General features: G+C 52.5%; 2 pseudogenes; one reads left to right on the forward strand and one right to left on the reverse strand.

Moving 5' to 3' along the window:
- The window catches only part of LOC137466908 (zinc finger protein 850-like), a 743,182-nt pseudogene extending 724,864 nt beyond the window's left edge, over nt 1–18,318 (forward strand).
- The window catches only part of LOC137466906 (zinc finger protein 850-like), an 807,951-nt pseudogene that overhangs the window by 733,934 nt on the left and 53,383 nt on the right, over nt 1–20,634 (reverse strand).

Raw genomic sequence — 20,634 nt, forward strand, 5'->3', positions numbered from 1 at the left:
CCTAGCAAGCCCCTTAAATACTTCCTGAGAGACCTGACGCTCCTTCCAAAGATTATACATCCTCTTTTTATTCCTAAGTTCCTTCAAAACCTCCTTGCCCATCCAGGCTGGACGTTTCCCTTGTCAACTCGTCTTTCAGCACACAGGAAAAGTCTGTTCCTGTGCCCTCAAGATCTCTGTTTTGAAGCTTCCCACCTTTCCTGAACTCCTTTGTTTTCAAGGGCTGTTTCCCAAGGAACTCTCTGAATAAGTCTCCTAAATAGGCCAAAGTCTGCCCTCCAAAGTCCAATGTAGAAGTCTCATTAGTGTTCCTCCTGATTTCACCAGATATTGAGAATTCTATAATTTCATGATCACTGTGCCCCAAGCAGCCTCTAACCACCACATCTCCCACCAGCCCATCTCTATTTACAAACAACAGATCTAAAATAGTCCCTCTCGTGGTGGGCTCACCCAACAGCTACAACAAAAAATTGTCCTCCACAAAATCTTAAAGTTTCCTGAACTGCCTCTTTTCAGCTGTATTGAGTTCCCAGCAGATGTCCAGCAGATTGAAGTCACCTACAAGAACAAGGGCTGATGATCCAGAAACATTCTCTAGCTGCTTATAGAATGAGTTGTCCACCTCTTCTTCCTGGTTGCGTGGACGATAACAGACTCCCAGTAGGATGTCAGCCTTGTGGGCCTTCCCCCTAAGTCTCACCCATAGACATTCAACTCCATCATCATTAGTTTCAACATCTGTAGCATCAAAAGCCTCCCTAATATAAAGGGCCACCCCTCCACCTCTTCTCCCTTTCCTGTCTCTCCTGAAGAGCTTGCAGCCATCCAGTGCAGCGCTCCAGCCATGTGAGTTGTCCCACCCTGTTTCTGTGATGGCAATTACATCACAGCTCTGCTGCTGCACCATGGCCTCCAGCTCTTCTTGTTTGTCACCCATGCTGTGTGCATTGGTGTACATGCACCTCAGCTGGGCTGATGATTTCACCCCTAGATCAGGATTACCACCCACGAGCCTGCTTCCAGACAACCCAGCTGCATCCCCTTCCCCTTCAGACCTAGTTTAAAGCCCTCTCAAAAAGTTCTGCCAGTTCATGAGCTAAAATGTTTCTGCCCTTCACAGAAAGATGGAGCCCATCTGGCCCAAGCAGGTCAGGTGTTGTAAAAGTTGCCCGATGATTAAAGAATCTGAAATTTTACCAATGACACCAACCCTTGACCCACTCGTTGATAATGTGAGCTCTCCTATTGCTTTCACCGTTTTTCTCAGACTCCAAAGGGACTGAGGAAAAGACTGTCTGTGCCCCTGTCCTATTAACCACCTGACCCAATGCCCTAAAGTCCCTTTTATTGCCCTGACACTCCTCTTTTCAATCTCATCACTGCCAGCCTGGGGTATCAGCAGTGGGCAATAATCAGAGGGCTGAATCAGCCCAGGCAGTGTGTCAGTCATATCCCGTACCCAGGCCCCAGGGAGGCAGCAGACCTTCCTGTGGGGTGGGTCTGGTCGACATGTGGGGCCCTCTGTTCCCCTCAGGAGGGAGTCACCCACCACAATTACCCTTCTTTCCTTTTTGATGTTAGAGGTGCTGATCTGTTTCACAGATGAATCATAATTGGGAGGCTCACTGGGCAGATAATTTTCTTCTAAACCATCTGGCTGACTCTCCAGATCCAGGGGATCATACCGAATCTGAAGTGGCACCTGGCTTGGGAGAGGGGGTTGGGAGGGATTTTTATTATTACTTCCTCGAGTAGGTACCCACTCCCACTCCCCTTCATCGGCCAGGTGTCCTTCTATAGCCTGACAGTGGGAGGTGTGGGAGACAGCGGGAACCAAGGAGAGCATTCCTGCCCTGCCAGACCTCATGGAACCAAGGATCCATTGGGACACTGCAGGGGCCTGGGCACCACGGTGCCATTGTGACACTGCAGGGCCCAAGGATCCAAGGGACTTTGTGACACCAAAGGGACATTGTGACACTGGGAGGCCTCATGGAATCATGGAGACCACTGGGACACTCTGGGGCCTCATGGAACCATGGGCACTGATTCTTCCCCTGTGCACAGCACTGGTTGGGCAGCACCTCCAGTGCTGTGTCCAGTTCTGGGACCCCCAATTTAGGAAGGACCTGGAGGGGCTGGAGCGTGTCCAGAGAAGGGCAACAAGGCTGGTGAGGGGTCTGGAGCACGAGTCCTGTGAGGAGTGGCTGAAGGAGCTGGGGTTGTTTATCCCGGAGAAGAGGAGGCTCAGGGGAGTCAAGGCAGTGTCAGGGCACAGGTTGTACTGGATGATCTCCAAGGTCTTTTCCAGCCTTGCTGATTCTGGGATTCTCTGAAACCACACTGGGAGCAGTTGCAGGAGGAGCCCTGGGCCTCCTCTTCAGAAGCTCCAGCAGCCCAGGTCCCTCAGCTCCTCCTCACAGCCCCAAAGCCCATCCTGTCAGTCCTGCAGAGCCTCTGCAGCCCCTCCTCACTGCCCAGAACAGGCAGCCCCACAGCCAGACACAGCAGCCCAGATGTGCCCCCCTGGCCTGGGCTGCCTCTGGCACGGGAGCAGCACCAGGCACTGCAGGAGCCTGCAGACAATTCCTGCAGCACTTGTGGGATGATCCTGCTCCCCAAGGGCCGTTCCCATGGTGCCAAGTCAGGAACTGGAATGGGGGAGTGGGGCCAGAGAGGAAAGGACAAACACGGATGGGCTGGGTGCAAGGGAGGGAACAGGGATGGGCAATAGGGAGAAATCTGGATCATTAAAGAGGAAAGAAAGCAGAGGTGAAGGCAAGGAAATGCTCAGGGCAGTCTGGGGGTGGCTGCCAGGCAGCCCTGGCTCGGAGCAACAGCATATGCAGTGGGACAGGAAACTCCCAGCTGATGGGAACAAACTTTCTGGCTGACTGCAGAGGCCAGGACAAAGCTGAGTGGTTTCCCTGGCGTCCCCCAGCCCTTCCTGGCCCCAGGGGCTGATGGCATTTGTGCTCCCTCAGGTGCATGTCCCCACAGCAGCAGCATGGGGGTGCTCCCGCCTGCTGTGTGCAATGCAAACAGGGGCTCCTGAGCCAGCGCTGCCGTGGCTGTGCCTGCAAGGATGCGGCACCTGTGTGAGCTGGGGGAGAGACCAGGGCTGCAGAGGGGGGATGTTGTTGGCAGCTCCATCAGGACGCTCTGGGACGCTGGCCTGGGCTGTCCAGCGCACTGGGGATGGATCAGCCCCTGCTCTGCTGCTCCTTCCCGTCTCCCCCAGGGCCCTTGCAGAGCACCAGCCATGCTGTCTGCCCCCAGCCTGCCCACGGCCAGCCTGGGGCTGCTCACGGGGGTTTTCTGTGCTGAGCATTGGCCTGGCCGTGTTCTTGAGAGAGCCTGGGCAAGGAGCCTGGAGCCCCCAGGCCCTGGCCTGAGGCGTCAGCGCTGCCCCAGCAGTGCCCATGGGCTGTCCCTGCTGCAGCCCCGGCACTGCCACCCCCAGGACTGTGCCCGGCCCCGAGAGCACTCAGGCCCTGCAGCAACACCAGGGCCACCAGGGCAGCGGGGCAGGGCCACGGGAGCAGCACTGTCAACACCAAGTGCTGCTGCTGCTGGGCACAGCTGCTGTGCCAGCACTGATCTGCCCCAGCTCTGCACACAGACATTGCTGCTGCAGCTCCAGAGAAGGCAACAAAAGGGCATATCTGCAGAAAACTTTGCTGGGACATCCTTGAGTTCCTTTTAAGCCACCAAGAGGGCAGACCCTCATTGACACGGTCTGTAGCCACAGGGAAGGTGGAGAGAAACAAAGTGAGAAATGGCACAGACTGTATTTTTTATTTGTGGACAATATCAAAAAAGTAAAAATATGAACCTCCGAAATGAAACCAACAAGAAGTTACCGAGATGACTTTTATTAAAAGTGATTTGCAGAAATTGGCCAGCAGTTTAATGTCCCTGAATGCATCCAGTCATCAGTGTCCTCACTGCAGCCTTGAGCTCCTGGTTCCTCAGGCTGTAGATGAGGGGGTTCAGGGCTGGAGGCACCACTGAGTACAGAACTGACAGGGCCAGATCCAGGGATGGGGAGGAGATGGAGGGGGGCTTCAGGTTCGCAAGTATGCCAGTGCAGACAAACAGAGAGACCACGGCCAGGTGAGGGAGGCAGGTGGAAAAGGCTTTGTGCCGTCCCTGCTCAGAGGGGATCCTCAGCACGGCCCTGAAGATCTGCACATAGGAGAAAACAATGAACACAAAACAACCAAATACCAAACAGGCACTAACAGCAATGAGCCCAAGTTCTCTGAGGTGGGTTTTGGAGCAGGAGAGCTTAAGGATATGAGGGATTTCACAGAAGAACTGGCCTAGGGCATTGCCATGGCACAGGGGCAGGGAAAATGTATTGGCTGTGTGCAGCAGAGCATTGAGAAAGGCACTGGCCCAGGCAGCTGCTGCCATGTGGGCACAAGCTCTGCTGCTCAGGAGGGTCCCGTGGTGCAGGGGTTTGCAGATGGACACGTAGCGGTCGTAGCACATGATGGTCAGGAGGGAAAACTCTGCTGACATGAGGAACAGAAAGAAAAAGAGCTGTACAGCACATCCTGTGTAGGAGATGGTGCTGGTGTCCCAGAGGGAATTGTGCATGGCTTTGGGGACAGTGGTGCAGATGGAGCCCAGGTCGCTGAGGGCCAGGTTGAGCAGGAAGAAGAACATGGGCGTGTGCAGGTGGTGGCCGCAGGCGACGGCGCTGATGATGAGGCCGTTGCCCAGGAGGGCAGCCAGGGAGATGCCCAGGAAGAGGCAGAAGTGCAGGAGCTGCAGCTGCCGCGTGTCTGCCAGTGCCAGCAGGAGGAAGTGGCTGATGGAGCTGCTGTTGGACATTGGCTGTGGCTGCACATGGGGATCTGTAAGAAAAGTGATCATGGAACAGTTGGGTTTTGAGAGGACTTTAAATATCCCACCCCAGCTTGGGGGCACTTTCCCACTCTGCCATCCCAGGGCTCTGCTGCCTGGAGCTGTCCCTGCCAGCAGCTGCTTCTCTGTGCCCAGGGCTGGGCCCTGCCAGTGCTGCCAGAGCCCAGCCCAGCCCTGGGGGCTCCGCTCTGCCCTGCAGACCCTTCCCAGCTCAGGCACTGCCCAGGGGCAGCTTTAGCTCTGCAGGCTCCGATGGCAATGCCAGAGCAACCATGAGAAGGCTGGAAAAGCAGCACTGATGCTGCCTGTGAGGGGCTCTGTGCTGATTTCTGTCACTGCCTGGTTTATTAACTCCTGAGAGAAAACATTTTTATTTTTCTCTCAGCCTGAACTGACTGATGAATATCTATGTGCAATTTCCCATCCAATCCACACAGATCAGTAGATTAAAAAAGCAGGATTTTCCCTTTTATGCTGCCCCTGCCTTGCTGTGCTCCCATATAATATACTTGGAAATGTTCTGCAGTTAAATGCCATGCTGGGAGCAGTCCTGAACAATGCAGCATCCTCACCACACAAGGAGAACACTTCCAACCTTTACCAGATGTCTCCATCCACCCACATCTTGTCCCCCAGGGCTGGGAGCAGCTCCCCGGGCCGGCTGAGAGCTGTCCCTGGCACGCAGCAGAGTCCCTGGCCCAGCACAGCGCCCTGGGCTGCAGGACCCTGCTCTGCAGGACAGCCCTGGGCACCCCTGGCTGCTCTGCACAAGAGATGATCAGAGAATGTACTCACAGGGTCTGTGGGCATTGGGATGTTCCAGCTGTAGGAGATCACTCCAGGAGCTGCAGCTGCATTGTCCTGCAGCCAGAGGTTCCTGTGCCAAGGGCTGCCAGGGATTCTGCCCCAGGCACTTCTCAGCACCTTCCCAGCCCTGACTGATGGAAGCTCTCTGTGCCTCTGTGCTGTGCCCGGGCTGGCTGCAGGCAGTGCCCCAGCCCTGCTGGGCTGGGAGAAGAGCTGCTCATCCAGAGAAATGTGCTTTTGAAGCTCTCCTTGGTTACCAGGATCACCCTCTGTGCCAGGAGCCCGGCCCAGCTCAGCAGCACAGACACAGCACAAGGGCTTTAATGACCCTCTGGGGCTTTGTGCTCAGGCCCTGAACATCAGGCCCTGAGAGGGAGCTGCAGAAACCTCTCCAGAGCTCCAAGTCAGAATCCAACTCCAAAGTTTCTTTGACTTTTAATGGGTCCCACTGAGGGACACGACTGAGAAAGTGTCCCCAGGCCCCAGGCAGAGCAGAGAACTGGAGGCACTGATGACAGGTGGGGACAAAGAGAAGCCAAGTCTTGGTGCCCTGGGGCACAGCAGGCTCTGTGCCACCAAGGGCTGTCAGGAGACACCTTGTCCTGAGGCACTGGGGCCTCCTGGCACAGCCCCAGCCAGGCTGGGCACTGTCAGCCCCTTGTCCTGCCCTCTGCATCCCCCCCTAGCCCACATCCCAGTGGCCTCAAGGATCTGCTGGAAGGAGTCCCTGGGGAGCCTTGCTCAGGAATGGCCCTGGGGGCTCCTTCATGCTCCCAGGGACTGCAGGTTTTTCAAAGCACTTTGGCTTTGGCTTTTGCCTTGGAGTCTCTGAGAGCTTTGTGCAATCATGGCCTCCAATTATCTGCTGTAATTAGTCCCTGGAGAGGCTTTGTCAGGAACAACACTCAGTGGGGCTCATTAATGCTTCAAGGTACTTCAGTTCTTTTAAGGTACTGTGTTTCCCTTTTGATTCAGACTCTGTGAGAGGTTTGTGCAATCATGGCCCCAATTATCTGCTTTAACGAGTCCCTTGAGTGCTTTGTGCTGACACTCAGTGGGGCTCATTAATGCTTCGAGATACTCAAGGAGTTTAAGGTGCTTTGGGTTTTCCTTTCCACACTGAGAGGGTTTTGTGCCATTTTGAGTCTCTGAGAGGTTTTATTTTTTTTTTACCATCCTGGCCTCCAGTTCTCTCCTCTAAGGACTCTATGAGGAGCCTGTGTTGGGGATGGACCTTTGTGGGTCCCATTTATGGTTTGAAACTCCAACAACTTCGGGGTTTTCTTCTGGCTTTGACCACTGCAAAGGTTTGTGCAATTTCCTCTCAGGCCCTGAGGTTCAAAGGCTCAGCTCCAGATGCACCACGGGGCTTATTAGGATCAAGCAAGTCTTAACAAACAGTGGCTGTGCCTTGATTTCCTTTGCTCCCGTGCAGTTCATCAGGAAGGTTTCCTGCTGCTGCAGTTATGGGGAAATATTTCAAAGAGTTTGTAAGAAATATATATTCCTATTTTAAAGGTTGTCTTTTATTACTTTTCTTATTACTAGAAGAGGTGATTGCAGTATTCACTGATATTGATCCTGGGACTCTCCTCAGGAGATCTGGCCTGGTCAGAGAAGCTGTGCCTTGAGCTCTGACCCAGTGTGGACAACCGTGCTCCACATTCCCCAGCCTCATCTGGTCTCTCCTTACTCACCTGGGATCTGCTTTGCTTAGCAAACTGGCTGCAATCAGCCAAAGAGGGATTTTCTTTCTTTTATTTTTGAAGCACTCTAAAACTCCTGAGTTTCCCCAGTAAAATCAGACACCCTCCTCAAGTGTGTGCCAAGCCCAAGGTGCCACCAGGGCCACTGCAGACCTGCCCTGGGCCAGCTGTGAGGGTGGATCATCAGCCCAACCTGCACTGGGCCATTGCAAGGGGCTCTTGCCATGGACACTGCACTGACCCCACTGCTGGGTTTGGGTGCCATGGCAACACTGATCACTTTAGGTTTCCTTGGGAACCACCCCAAGGAGCCATTTCTCAGAGCTCAGAGAGCCCTGGAGCTGTGACCCTTCCCTGGGGAGCCTGGGCAGTGCCCCAGCAGCCTCTGGCCAAAAACCTTTTCCTGAGATCCAACCCAAGCCTGTCCCTACTCAGCTGCAGCTGTTCCCTCCCATCCTGTCCCTGGGCATCAGAGTGAAGAGATTCCCACAGCTCCAGCCAGGGACCCGCTCCCAAGGCTGTTGCCATGGCCACCAGGGCTGGGACCAGCTAGGGTGCTTGGTTTCCAAGGGCCGGTGTTCAGGAATGGGATTCCCCAATTTCCTGCTCCCGCTAAAACTGTGCTGCCGCTCGCTGCCCTCTGGCTTCCAATGGAAAGCACAAAAGACAAAGTTCCTGGGCTGGGATAAGAACAATTTACTGGGAACAGCAATGAGCCAAGGAACAAACAGGAACAGAAACAATATTGATAATAGAAGGGATAAAAAAACCAATTTACAGGGAAAGCTACATCACCACCAACTTTCTCTTCCCAGCCATGTATTTCCTCCTGCCTGGAAAGGACACCCTTCTCCTCAGGCAGAGAGAGAGAGAGTGCCTTTCCTGCCCCTGGCAATGACCTGAGGTGAGAGTGAATATAATGACAGGGCCACAGCCAGACCCTCATGTTCTTTGATCCCACATCATGTCATTGGGAGGGGCAGGAAAAGGGAAAGATGTCTTTCCAGCATGGATGACAGGGAACATGGATCACCAAGACTCTTCCCAATATGGGTTCTCCCATGGGGGATGAAGCTGGAGCAGTGCACGAAGCTCCTCCTTCAGTTGGGGCACTCACACGGCTTCCCTTACCGGTGCCTCCGTTGGTGTTGGGTCAAGTGAGAGCTCTGGGTGAAGCTCTTCCCACACTGGGGACACTTGTAGGGCCTCTCCCCAGTGTGGATGCGCCGGTGTGTGACGAGGTGGGAGGTGCGTTTGAAGCCCTTCCCACAATCAGGGCAGCGGAAGGGCCTCTCCTCTGTGTGAATGCGCTGGTGCAGGAGGAGATTGGAGCTGATCCGAAACCTCTTCTTACACTCGGGACACTCATAGGGCCTCTCCCCAGTGTGGATGCGTTGGTGGATTACAAGGTCAGAGCTGTACCTGAAGCCCTTCCCACACTCCCCACACTCGTAGGGCCATTCTCCGGAGTGGATCATCTGGTGGCGGATCAGGTTGTTACTCTTCCTGAAGCTCTTCCCACACTCCAAGCACCTGTAGGGCTTTTCCCCATCATGAAGCTGCTGATGGCCCACCAGCTCTGAGCTCTGGCAGGAGCTCTGTCGACCTTCCTGGCACAGGGTGGATCTTTCCTCCTCAGAGCACCCTGGGCTGGGCTTCCAGCTCCTCCTCCTGCGGGATCTCCGGGACTTTTCCTCCCTTTTGGATTTCTGCACTGTGGAGCAGCTCAAAACGGCCTCTTCCATGAGGTTCTGCCGCAGGGATTTGTCCTTCCTGGCCTCCATCCTCAGCTCCTTGTCTGGGGGAGGAAGGACAAGGAGAGGATGGGATTTGCCTCCGTGCCATAGGGAAGGGTAAGGAGATCCTTCCAGTGCATCCCCGGCAAGATGGCGTTGGCAGTGAGGTTGTCCTGTAGTCGGGGGCCGTGCTGCGCTGGGAGATGGAGCAGGAGAGAGGGGGAAAGGGGCACTGACTTCCTCCTCACCTGCCTGGGTGTCCCAGGGTTCTTTCCTCTTCCTCGCAGCCTTCTCCTCCATTTCGCAATGGTTTGGAGAAGGAAAATTCTGTTTTGGGAGGAAAACAAGGGATGAGCACAATGAGTTTTGTACTGGTTTGAAGGCAAACCAGGAGGAGAGTCTAAGCCAGAATTACAATTTAATAAAAAAAATCAATATCAAGGCAATGATACAGAAACACTGGCTTAATCTGACAGAGTCAGGATTTAACCTGACACCCCGTTGGTCAGGGTGGTGGTAGCCGTCTGATGAAATGGAGGCTCCAGCCCTGTTGGAGTGATGAATGTGATTCTGTCAAAGCAGTGAGCCTGCAGAAGGGATCACCTGATGGGTCTTGCTCTGAAGGTCCAGTGGTGGTTATGGGGCTATTGTCCTCTGGGAATCCAGTAGGCAAGGTGGTCCTGGTGTTGGAAGGGTGAGATTATATCCAGGTAGGAATGCTTGGTTCCTCCCCCTGGGCGGAGCATCCCACAATGGGATGATGTAATTTTATCAGTCCTGCAGTGGCACTCAATGGCCCATTAACAGAAGATAGCCCCTGGAGGGCGTTATCAGGGCTGAGCCATGGAAGAGATAAAGAACACTGCCCCACCTGTTTATCACAGTTCATGAAGATGGTGACTGAAAACATACTTTGGGTTACATCTTACATTGCACCCTGAAACAGTGAGGCAATCCCTGCTCGGGGTGGGGGGTGAACACCACCCCCCTTTCCCAAACTGGCTCAGGTGTAAAACCCCCACCCTGGGAAGGCCACATACACAGGGGACAATGTCACACTTGCCCCACCTCAGGGGAGGTCTCTGTCCCTGTCACTCCCTTGCTCTCCCCCCTCTTCTCTTTCTTTCCATCTCTCTCTCTACCTCACATTTACTGTTCAATAAAATCCACTTGGGATTTGGTCTCGTTAGCACCTTAATTGTGGCAGAGGCACCTCTCTAACAATTTTATTAACCAGACTGAGACGCTATTTTGACGCAGTGAGTTCAGGGCATTGATGTCTGACCCCAAGTGCCTTTGACAACAGCATGGTTCCCTCCTCTCAGGAGGTTCTGGCTCTTTCTGGAGGAACTCTTGGACACCTGGAGGCAGCTTCTTCTGTGTGACTTTTGGGAGAACTTATGAGGAAAATGGCTGTTGTGGGTGGCCAGTGTAAAGAAAATATTTTGTTGTCCTCCCTAGAAAAGTTTGTTAAAATCACTGGAGGAAAGGGAGCAAATGATACCAGCAAGACTTATAAGGATCATTCACCACAAGGTGAGGAACACAAGGCTGTCAAAAGTCCTAGTGATTTATTAAAGAAATATGGATATTGATGTAGTACTGATATCCAACTGTGACGGGCAAAAACTATCTAACAGTTTAAAGTAAGAAAGTGTATGTTTATTACGATGCCAGGCAGCGTGCAGGATAGCTCTCAAATACACACTGCACCTTTCAAATGATTACAGAGTCCTTTTATCCATACAAGTATTGAATACCCAAAATGCAAATACATATTCATAATTTTGGTGCATCCCATTCCTCACTTTGTATGCTAATCATTTCCAAAGCTATTAAGCATGTGTAGTTTGTTCCTTGAAAAGGGTCAGAGGTCCCTTTCATGGGGAGGGGTCCCAAAATGAGGAAGTAAATGAAGTCTTCCTCATTCTGACCTTTCTACCTTTTCAATGCAAATAGGACAAATGAACCTTGGTAGAGCTCCCATTCCCTGTCTTCAATTGGTTTCAGAACAGAGGAGGCCCACAACTGTCTTATGTTCCTAAAAGCTATTTGTCAGTTTCTATATTCTTCATTATAAACCCAGCTAACTAAACATCGTGTTGACAAGCAATCAATTATTAGTTAACTACTAACTCTTAACTTCATCAAGGCCTACTCATTTGTTTTAATTAACTCTAGTAAGGCTTATCTCTAACTAAAATCTTAGCTCCTCTAAAATCTCTAAATCCCTTAAAGTTTATGTTTCACTAGAAGAAACCCAGCTCAAGTAGCTAAATTCCCAAATAACTCCCAAATTCACAGGCTTGTGGGCTTTGCCAAATGTGAGAATAATTTTTTTCTTCATCCCTGTCACCATTGTGACAGCTACACAGAGCTTTCCCTTCCTTTTAATAATCTGTATTGGGCCAAATTTTCACTTTTATCAGAACCTGCCAGCAGCAGAGCTGGAGCTGTGCAGGAAACGATGAAATTTGGAATTGCCACAGAATTGCTTCTATTGTCGGTTTGCTCATTTTTGGGATTTGTTTGCATTTCCATCACAAGTGACTTGTGGGAATATCAAATATTCATCAAAGTATTTTATGCAGAGTTAAGTTTGATTTCTGCTGAGATTATTTTGTCCGGTGCCCAGGGGATGCTCGAGGGCAGTCTGTGCCTCTTGTCCTGGCAGATGCTTGGGAGGAGCTTGGGGGGTTGTCCCTGTCCCTGTCACCCCAGGCCATTCCCCAAGGGGTGTCCCTGTCCCTCTCACCCCAGGCCATTCCCCAGGGGGTCTCCATCTCTCCATCGTTCTCACCCCAGGGAATGCCTGGGACGGTCTCCCTACCTCTCACCCCTGTGCCAGGGGAGTGCTCAAGGGAGTCTCTGTCCCTCTCAGCCCTGGGGGCGCTCGGGAGTTGAAACAGGCTATTTTACAGGGTAAATTTAACAGGGTAGAAATCCATGTGTATTTAGGTGAAATGTGCTGCTTTGAATCATTAGTAGCTTGCCAGCCTAGATAAAATACTGCTAGCTCTGCTGCTGAAACGTGGATGAAAAATCGATCCCACAAATCCCGTACGGAGCTGTAGAGACTGTGTGTTTATTGCAGCGCTGGACACGTGGGGATCCTTCCCCTTCAAAGGGCATGCACGCCCCTGTGTAAGAGACGGTCCCAAGTTCCCCTCATTTTTGCCTCACGTTTGCCACAATGGCAGAGACTGAGATCCTGGAGACCCCGATCGGAGTTCTGGCTTGGAGAGGTGGATGATTATTTTTGCAGGTGTATTTGCTGTGCCACCACGGACCACTGCTTTGAGCAGGGCCTGGCAAGGAGCGGCTTGTTCTACCTGCTTACACCTGCTTCACAATACCTGCTCAACCCACGAATTTTCCCACCTCTTGGCCAAATGAACTTTCTGGGGTAACTCTGGTGATCTCCCACGGAAGACCCCTCATCTGCCTCATGACCACTGTGACGGACAGAGATTGAAGCCCCTCCCAAAGACTGAGACTCAGACCCCTACCACAGGGAGGAGGGCTGGCCTGATCAATGCGAGATGTTTGCCCAGGTGTGGTCGATGGACCAAGAAGACAATGGCTCTCGCTCACTGCTGATAACATGACCTGTTCCCCTTTGGTGGCTTCAATGGACATTCATTGTCTTCTCCCCATCCCCCCCTTCCACAGAGGACTATAAAAGACCCCTGAGATAACCAAGATTTTGAGATTCTCCCTGATGTGACACGGCTCTTTGGGAGCCACTGCAGGAGCAGCACCCTGGGAGCCTCGGGAATGCCCCTCTGGGATCCACGGTACACACTCCCAGGGGCTAGAATTCCAGTTCCCAGCCAGGAAAAGATGTTCCTGCCCTTGAAGGCAAAGCTCTTAACAAGGAGCCAGAAGCCAAGTGGAGCAAGATCCTACAGTGACATTTCACTGCCAGCCTTCATAACTTCACCCATAGTTGTTGTAGCTCATGGATTAGGAATGAAATCAGGGCAGGGCCTTTGGTGGGAGCTGCCCTGGATCAAGGGAGACACTGAGAGAGACACAGAGCAGGCAAAGAGAGGCAGGAGAGAAAAGAGGACACAAACACTGAGAAGGTGGCACTCTGAAAACAGAACTGCAACTGACTGAAAAGGAATGGGATGGAAAGAAATAATTTTGTGACTTGTATTTCCAATCAAAATACAATTTCCTCCCTTTCTCACAAATCTCCTCCCGCTGTCATTCAGCAGGGCTGTCAGAACGTTCTTCATTCTGAATGGATGTTCCACGCAGCAGTCACAAAGAAACAGGGAACAGGGACCTTCCTGCCCGTGGGGAGTTTGCCATCCTCAGCTGAGGAGAGTAGAAGGCACCAGAAGGAAAGGACAGCTGGGCTTCACCCTTCCTCAGGAAAGAGGCAGGGGAAAAATCTCTCATCATGTCTGCACCTGCTCCCACAGGGATGTGAAGGCTGATCCCAGAGCCCCAAGGGTCACATTCAGGGCTGCCCGCAGGGAATGCTCGCCTGGTATTGAGGGGCAGTGTGGGAGCACCTGGATCTTGGAGAACCCAGCTGCCCCCCATGTTTGGAGGTGCCTGAGGAGGGCTGGGACGATTCCAGGGACATCCTGCAGTGACATCCTGCCTGTTCCACTCTGAGTGCGCTCAGTCCCAAACCTGACCCTGATCCTGCTCTCAATCTCACTCCACATTTAGACACACTCACAGTTCTGTATTTAATCTCATCCCAGAGGCAGAATTATCTAGCCTCAGACCCAATCCCAACCCCAGCCCTAAAGCCAATCCCATGACTAGCCTTAACCCCAATCCCAGCTCTAATCCAAATCTCAGTCCCAACTCCAAACCCAGCCCCAATTCCACCCTCTTCCTAAATCCTCATCCCAAATCAAATCCCAGGTTCAGCCTTTCTGGGTGTTTGGGGATGTCTCTGTCCCTCTGACCCTGATGACATTTGGGCAGGGTCACACCAGGGCTGAGAGGGGCAGAGAAACCCCCACCTCCCCAGGGATGAGAATGTTGGAGAGCCCCCCCGCCCTGAGCACCCTCAGAGGTGAGAGGGACACAGAGCCCCTGGTCCCCAGCCCTGCACAAGCATTCCCTGAGGCCAGAGGGATGGAGACCCCCTGAGCATCCCCCAGGGCAAGGGGACAAAGACCCCCGAGCACTCCCAGGGCTGAGAGGGACAGAGACTGCCCCAAGCAACTCCTGGCACAGGGTGAGAGGGAGGGAGACCCCCCAGACATTCCCTGGGGTGAGAACAATGGAGACCCCTGGAGAATGGCCTGGGGTGACAGGGACAGGGACACCCCCTGGGGAATGGTCTGAGGTGAGAGAGGGACACCCCCTGGGGAATGGCTTTGGGTGACAGGGACAGACCTTGGGGAATGGCCTGGGGTAAAAGGGACAGGGACAACCCCCCCAAGCTCCTCCCAAGCATCCTCCAGGGCGAGAGGCACAGACTGCCCTGGAGCATCCCTTCGGCACCAGACAAAATAATCTCAGCAGAAATCAAACTTAACTCTGCATAAAATACTTTGATGAATATTTGATATTCCCACAAGTCACTTGTGATGGAAATGCAAACAAATCCCAAACATGAACAAACCGACAATAGAAGCAATTCTGTGGCAATTCCAAATTTCATTGGTTCCTGCACAGCTCCAGCTCAGCTACTGGCAGGTTCCAATAAAAGAAAAGTGGAAATTCGGCCCAATACAGATTAATAAAGGGAAGGGAAAGCTCAGTCTGCCTGTCACAAAGGTGACAGGGACGAAGAGAAAAATGATTCTCACATTTGGCTGTTGTAGATGCAGGCAAACCCAATAGGAAGAATGAAGATGTCTAACTCCAGTTCAGAAGGCTGAATGATTTCTTTATTATAATTATGCTATAATGCATTAATATACTATATAAAAGAGGATACTAAAAGTACATGCTACTTTCTCTAACTATCATATCTAACTAACTCATTTGGCAAAGCCCCCAAGCCTGTGAATTTGGGACTTATTGGGGAATTTAGCTATTTGAGCTGGGCTTCTTGTACGACTTCGTGCAGCCTTGTGTTCCTCACCTTGTGCTGAATGATCCTTGTCAGTCTTGCTGGTATCATTTGCTCCCTTTCCTCCAGTGATTTTAACAAACTTTTCTAGGAAGGACGACAAAATATTTTCTTTACACTGGCCACCCACAGCAGCCATTTTCCTCATAAGTTCTCCCAAAAGTCACACTGAAGAACCTGCATTAAAGTTTCCAAGAGTTCCTCCAGAAAGAACCATAACCGCCTGAGAGGAGGAAACCATGCTGTTGTCAAAGGCACTTGGGGTCAGACAACAGCGCCCTGAACTCACTGCACCAAAATAATGTCTCAATCTGGTTAAAAATTTGTTAGAGAGGTGCCTCTGCCCCAATTAAGGTGTTAACGAGACCAAATCCCAAGTGGATTTTATTGAACAGTAAATGTGAGGTAGAGGGAGAGATGGAAGAAAGAGAAAAGGGGGGAGAGCAAGGGAGTGACAGGGACAGAGACCTCCCCTGAGGTGGGGCAAGTGTGACATTGTCCCCTGTGTGCGTGGCCTTCCCAGGGTGGGGGTTTTACACCTGAGCCAGTTTGGGAAAGGGGGTGGTGTTCACCCCCCACCCCGAGCAGGGATTGCCTCACTGTTTCAGGGTGCAATGTAACCCAAAGTATGTTTTCAGTCACCATCTTCATAAACTGTGATAAACAGGTGGGGCAGTGTTCTTTATCTCTTCCATGGCTCAGCCCTGATAACGCCCTCCAGGGGCTATCTTCTGTTAATGGGCCATTGAGTGCCACTGCAGGACTGATAAAATTACATCATCCCATTGTGGGATGCTCCGCCCAGGGGGAGGAACCAAGCATTCCTACCTGGATATAATCTCACCCTTGCAACACCAGGACCACCTTGCCTACTGGATTCCCAGAGGACAAGAGCTCCGTAACCACCACTGGACCTTCAGAGCAAGACCCATCAGGTGATCCCTTCTGCAGGCTCACTGCTTTGACAGAATCACATTCATCACTCCAACAGGGCTGGAGCCTCCATTTCATCAGACGGCTACCACCTCCCTGACCAACGGGGTGTCAGGTTAAATCCTGACTCTGTCAGATTAAGCCAGTGTTTCTGTATCATTGCCTTGATATTGATTTTTTTTTATTAAATTGTAATTCTGGCTTAGACTCTCCTCCTGGTTTGCCTTCAAACCAGTACAAAACTCCTTGTGCTCATCCCTTGTTTTCCTCCCAAAACAGAATTTTCCTTCTCCAAACCATTGCGAAATGGAGGAGAAGGCTACAAGGAAGGGGAAGGAGCCCCTGGAAACCCAGGCAGGTGAGGAGGAAGTCAGTGCCCCTTTCCCCCTCTCTCCTGCTCCATCTCCCAGCACAGCACAGCCCCCGACTACAGGACAACCTCTCTGCCAACGTCGTCCTGCCGGGGACGCACTGGGGGGGATCTCCTTCCCCTTCCCTATGGTACGGAGGCAAATCCCATCCTCTCCTTGTCCTTCCTCCCCCAGACAAGGAGCTGAGGATGGAGACCAGGAAGGACAAATCCCCACGGCAGAACCTCCTGGCAGAGGCCGTTTTGAGCAGCTCCATGACGCAGGAATCCAACGGGGAGGAAAAGCCCTGGAGATCCCACAGGAGGAGGGGCTGCAAACCCAGCCCAGGGTGCTCTGAGGAGGAAAGACCCACCCTGTGCCAGGAAGGTGGACAGAGCTTCAGCCAGATCTTGGAGCTGGTGGTCCATGATAAGCTTCAGGATGGGGAGAAGCCCTACAAGTGCTTGCAGTGTGGGAAGAGCTTCAGGAAGAGCAACAGCCTGATCTGCCACCAGATGATCCACACCGGGGAATGGCCCTATGAGTGTGGGGAGTGTGGGAAGGGCTTCAGCTACAGATCCAACCTCATCATCCATCAACGCATCCACACTGGGGAGAGGCCCAACGAGTGTGGGCAATGTGGGAAGAGTTTCAGCCTAAGGTCCCACTTGATCCGCCACCAGAGGATCCACACCGGGGAAAGGCCATACAAATGTGGGGAATGTGGGAAGGGCTTCAGCTGCAGCTCTGCCCTTGTCATCCACCAACACATCCACAGTGGGGAGAGGCCCTACGAGTGTGGGGAATGTGGGAAGAGCTTTAGCTTAAGGTCCCACTTGATCCGCCACCAGAGGATCCAAACTGGGGAAAGGCCATACGAGTGTGGGGAATGTGGGAAGAGCTTTAGCCGAAGGTCCCACTTGATCAGCCACCAGGGGATCCACACTGGAGAAAGGCCATACAAATGTGGGGAATGTGGGAAGGGCTTCAGCCAGAAGTCCCAACTGATCATCCACCAAATGATCCACACTGGGGAGAGGCCCTACGAATGTCCCAACTGTCAGAAGAGCTTTCAGACCAGATCCATTCTTCTCAAGCACCAGCGGATTCACACTGGGGAGAGGCCCTTCCGCTGCCCCCACTGCAGGAAGGGCTTCAAGCAAAACTCCCATCTCATCAGGCACCAGCACATCCACACCAGGGAGAGGCCCTACACGTGTCCCCAGTGTGGGAAGAACTTCTCCAGGAGCTCTCACTTGACCAGACACCAACGGAGGCACCAGTAAGGGAAGCCCTGCAAATGCCCTAGCTGCAGGAAGAGCTTCGTGCACTGCTCCAGCTCCATCCCCCATGGGAGAACCCATGTTGGGAAGAGCTCTGGTGATCCATGTTCCCTGTGATCCATGCTGGGAAGAGATCTTTCCCTTTTCCTGCCCCTGCCAATGACATGGTGTGGGATCAAAGAACATGAGGGTCTGGCCATGGCCCTGTCATCACATTCACTCCCACCACAGGTCATTGCCAGGGGCAGGAAAGGGACTCTCTCTCTCTCTTTGTGTCCCTGAGGAGAAGGGTGTCCTTTCCAGGCTAAAGGAAATACATGGCCAGGAAGAGCCAGTCAGTTGTGATGTAGTTTTCCCTGTAAATAATTTTTCTTATCCCTTCTGTTATCAGTATTATTTCTGGTCCTGTTTGTTCCTTGTCTCGTTGCTGTTCCCAGTAAATTGTTCTCCTCCCAGCCCGGGATCTTTGCCTTTTGTGCTTTCCATGGGAGGCAGGAGGGCAGCGAGGGGCAGTGTGGTTGTAGCAGGAGCAGGAAACTGGGGAATCCCACTCCTAAACCCCGGCCCTTGGAAACCGAGCATTCCAGCTGGTCCCAGCCCTGGTGACCATGGCAGCAGCCCCTGGCTGGGGCTGTGGGAACCTCTTCACTCTGGTGCCCAGGGACAGGACTGGAGGGAATGGCTGCAGCTGAGTCGGGGCAGGCTGAGGTTGGATCTCAGGAAAAGGTTTTTGCCCAGAGGCTGCTGGGGCACTGCCCAGGCTCCCCAGGGAAGGGTCACAGCTCCAGGGCTCTCTGAGCTCCAGCAGCGTTTGGACACCGCTGCCAGGCCCAGGCTGGCATTGTTGGGGTGTCCTGTGCAGGGCCAGCAGTTGGACTCGAGGATCTTGATGGGTCCCTCCCAGCTCAGCCAGTTCTGTGCTTCTGGGGTCCCATGGCCCTGGGGATGGGACTGCCAATGGTTGCCATGGCAACAGGCAACGGGCTTGGGCTCCAGGCCTGAGCTGGTGTCCACCCCTGGCATGGGGTCTCCATGGAGCTGCCCAGGGACAGACCATAGCAACAGGGGCTGGGGATGGTTGCCATGGCAAATGACCATAGCAACAAGGGCTGGTGATGGTTGCCATGGAAACTGACCATAGCAACAGGGGCTGGTGATGGTTGCCATGGAAACTGACCACAGCAACAGGGAGTCCTGGTGATGGTTGCCTGCTAAGGATCAAATTTGTCACAGGCACTCAGAGGGGTTCCATGGGGACTTTCCAAGAGTCTCCAAGATCCTCAAGAGCTGGAATGTCACAGGCAGAGACAGGGGCTCCATGGAGACCTCCCAGGGGTTTCTGGGGATGGTAAAGAGCCGTGTGGTCAGAGGCAGTCACAGCCATCCCATGGTGACATCCCAGGGGTTCTTTGGCTGCAAAGGCACCGATCTGTCACAGGCACTCACGGGAGCTCCACGGTGACATCCCAGGAGTCCCCAGGCTGCCAAAGAGCCGGGATGTCACAGACACTCAGGGGTTCCTGTCATGGGCAGAGTGGGAGCTTCAGGCAAAAGCTTTATTTCCTTACTGGAGAAACTCCTGCTGAGTCATGAGGTGGAGAAATGTCCCCCAACAGCCACCATAGATCCTCAAACCCCTGCAGGACCCCCAGACTTCTAGAATTCCTTCTAATAGAAGAGACTGGCAGCGCCTGGATCCCATCCCGACCCTGCAGATTGGACAGGTGGAATTGAACCTTAATGCAATTTGTCCCAAAAGATTAATGATGTAATACCAGATAAATCTGTATAAATACAGCTATGATTGATTCTGATCATTATTAGATAAAACGGTCTATTTACAACACAGAATAAAATTTAAAAAATAGTTATTTACTCCTCAATATAGGAGCTATACCAATTATAGACTATTCTGCTCTAGGAAGCAATTCTGACGTCACCAGGGCCTTGCTGGAGTGGTTTGAGCCCACCGCAGGCAGAGCCTCCTGCTCCAGCAGGAACTGCCTTTCCTGTGCCAGGAGCAGGGCAGGTCCCGCTGCAGGAAAAGCCCCAGGCCAGCCCCAGCACAGGGAAGGCCTCGGGCACAAGGGCAGAGTGCCATGCTGGGAGCTGTGCCAGGGAGAGCCTGAGGCACCAAAGGCACCTTGGCAGCAGCAGCTGCTTGCAGGGCATGGCCAGAAGCCTCCCTTGGCAAGCCAGCCTGGTGGCCAGCACTGCAGTGTCACTGTTGAGTAAGAAATGTCACAGGCTCATCAGAAGGCTGATTGGCATAATGTGCCATATGTTTGGAACTGCTCCTTTTTATATGCTGTTCCGATCCAGGTAGATAAAATCCCAGTGGCACATATCAGAGGTTTGTTAGGGAAGACAGTGTGGATCAATTCTGCCTCGAGTACAGACAAACGTATTCGTGGGATTGTCTTTGCTCAGTGATCGGGTTGTACATGGTGAATAATGCAGAAATATGGAAGAACTCGATGTGTACCTCAGGGAGATCTCATATGCAAATATCACTGTTGGATGTTACTGCCACTGTCTGTACATTAAACCACACCGACATGAGACAGAAGGAAATGTATAAGTGTCGAAGGTTTGTGCAAGTGATATAGAAGGAAATGTGTGTCAAAGGTTTGAGCAAGAGAGATGGAAGGAAATGTGTCTGAGTAAGTGAAAGATGGAAGTTTTTACCTGATTAAGTTTTTACATGATGTTTGGTAGTATGTTGACGATTCGGAGATAAGGGGTGGAATGTCCTAGGGTGACGTTATGGTGCTTGCATCCCCAATCGTGTGTTCTGTTTACGCTTGATGTTATGTTCTGTGCCTTCAGGACTGGCTCCGAAAAGTGAAGGTTTTTTTTGTCTTGTTATCAGCCAGCTCACCTCTCCCC

This window comes from Anomalospiza imberbis, unplaced genomic scaffold (assembly GCF_031753505.1).
Source record: "Anomalospiza imberbis isolate Cuckoo-Finch-1a 21T00152 unplaced genomic scaffold, ASM3175350v1 scaffold_47, whole genome shotgun sequence".
Lineage (NCBI taxonomy): Eukaryota > Metazoa > Chordata > Aves > Passeriformes > Viduidae > Anomalospiza > Anomalospiza imberbis.